This window comes from Galeopterus variegatus, unplaced genomic scaffold (assembly GCF_000696425.1).
Source record: "Galeopterus variegatus unplaced genomic scaffold, G_variegatus-3.0.2 Scaffold3786, whole genome shotgun sequence".
Classification (NCBI taxonomy): domain Eukaryota; kingdom Metazoa; phylum Chordata; class Mammalia; order Dermoptera; family Cynocephalidae; genus Galeopterus; species Galeopterus variegatus.
Window position 1 is genome coordinate 77369 of NW_007729897.1, and position 2603 is coordinate 79971.

Genomic DNA, 2603 nt, shown 5'->3' on the forward strand with positions numbered 1-2603 from the left:
GGGTTGCGATCCGTTGCCGGACACGAAAAAAGACAAAAAGGAAAAAAAAAAAAAATTAAAAGATCTAGACACTGAAAACTACAATGCTTTGCTGAGAGAAATTAGCGACTTAAATAAAGATATACCACATTCATGGATCAGAAAACTCATTATTGTTAAGACGTTATTCTTCCTGAATTGATCTTTAGATTCAATGCAATCTCAACCAATATTCCAGCAAGGCTTTTTTGTAGAAACTGACAAGATGATTCTAAAATGACAAGAGTATTTTCTTATACTTAGAACCTCCAATAACCAAAAGAATTTTGAAAAGGAAGTGCAAAGTTAGAATACATGCAATAGACTACTTTATGAAAGTCATAGTAATAAAGATACTGCAGTATTAATGTAAGGTAGGAGTACAAATCAACAGAAGAAAATAGAGCCATATATATATGGTCAATTAATTTTTTATTGTGGTAAATATACTAACATAAAATTTAACATCTTATCCATTTTTAAGTGTACAGTCCTGTGGCATTAAATATATTCTCATTGTTCTGCAACCATCACCACCATCCATCTCCAGAACTTTTTCATCTTTCCAAATTTAAACTCTGTACCCATTAAATAGTAACTCCTGGGCCAGCCGGTGGCTCACTCGGGAGAGTGCGGTGCTGATAACACCAAGGCCACGGATCGGTTCGCTCACTGGCTGGGCGTGGTTCTGACAACACCAAGCCAAGGGTTGAGATCCCCTTACCGGTCATCTTTAAAAAACAAACAAACAAATAAAAAAACAGTAACTCCTCATTCCCCTCTCCTCACAGCCCTTGGCAACCACCATTCTACTTTGTGTCTCTATGAATTAGACCACTCTGTTTTCCTCATATAAGTGGAATCATGCAATAGTTTTCTTTTGCGACTGACTTCTTTCACTTAGCATAATGTCTTCAAGTTTCATCCATGTTGCAGTATATATTGGAATTTCCTTCCTTTTTAAGGCTGAATAATATTCTATTTATGTACATTCCACATTTTATTTATCCATTTATCTGTTGATGTATATTTGTGTTGTTTCTATCTTTTGGCTATTGTGAATTCTGCTATAATGAACATGGGTGTAAATTAATTTTTAAAAAATTATTTCAAGAGCTTTATTTGGTTTGTCTCCCTTTCAACACACAGAACCACCGTGTGTGGAGGCTGCATTTTAAATAGCTTTGCTGATTTGGTTGTCAGGGCCTTTGGAAGGCAGACAGCATTATTTAGGAGTGAACTTCCAGTGGTACATTGTTGGCCAGAAGATTTAGTGTTTCTCACAAGGGTATCTAACTTACATTCAGGTAATCACTTATATTATCTGGCCTTTTTTTCAATACTGAGTTCATTTTTGACAGGTAGCTATTGCCCTAGTCTAAGGCTTCTCACCATAAGTGGCATTGTAGGCAATTAGCTTTCTGACTCTATGGAAATCTTGTCACCTGTAGAAAATTATCTTCTCACATCATCTGACATTCCTGCCAAAAATGATACTATTTCCTGGGATTTGCTTTCTACCCTGTAAGCTCCATTTGTTCATTGCTTCATGGGTTTCAATAACTTTCATAAAAAGTTTTCATTTGAAAAAAAATAAAACAGCCTCTACAAAAAAAGTCACATTTTAACAATGGAGGAGGTAAATGTTTCCTCTCAGGCACATTCCTTACATTGACCCCCAGAGAAAATTTCCACAATATGTTGTCCTTCCTGACTTTACAAACACAAACCTAGACCTGTATGACAGTCCTTTCTAATCATAACTGCAAAAATTTGATCAGTTCAATTAATTTTTGACGAGGTACCAAGGTAATTCAATGAAGAAGCATAATTTTTTCATCAAATGGTGATGGGACAAAACAATTGGATGGCCATTTGACCCCCCTCCTCACAATCCTTCATCCTTACCTCAGTCATATACAAAAGTTAACTTAAAATGGATAAGCCTAAACAAAAAAGCCAAAACTATAAAACTCCTAGAAGAAAACATAGGTGAAATCTTTGTGACCCTGGGTTTAGGGGAGAGTTCTTAAATATGATACGAAAATATTATAGATAAATATGCTTTCAAACATACTTAAAAACAACCGAAGAAAAAATTCAAAAATTGATTTCATCAAAATAAAAACTTTACTCTTCAAAGGATATGGTTATAAAAATTAAAAGGTTAAGTTACAGATTTGGAGTAAATATTTGCAAAACACATATCCAACAAAGAACTCATATCTTGACTATATAAAAAAACTCTTACAACTTAATACAAAGACAAATTTTAAAATGTGCCAAAGATTTGAACACATACTTCAACAAAGAAGGTGGCATGAGGATGGCAAATAAACACACTAAAAGATGTTCAGCATCATGTGTCAATAGGGAAATGCAAATGAAAACTACAATGAGATACCACCACACACCTCTTAGAATGGCTAAAATGAAAAAGACTGAGCATATGTAGTGTTGGTGAAGATCTGGAGTAACTGGAACTCTCATACAATACTGGTGATAATATAAAATGGTACAACCACTTTGGAAAATAGTAGTAAACATAACTAGCTATTCTACTCCTAGGTATTCACCCAAGAGAA

At 34.5% G+C, this 2603-nt stretch overlaps 1 protein-coding gene across 1 annotated transcript in view; it reads right to left on the reverse strand.

Moving 5' to 3' along the window:
• Positions 1-2603, reverse strand: part of VAMP4 (vesicle-associated membrane protein 4) — a 37416-nt gene that overhangs the window by 18168 nt on the left and 16645 nt on the right. The gene's annotated exons all lie outside the window — the stretch shown is intronic.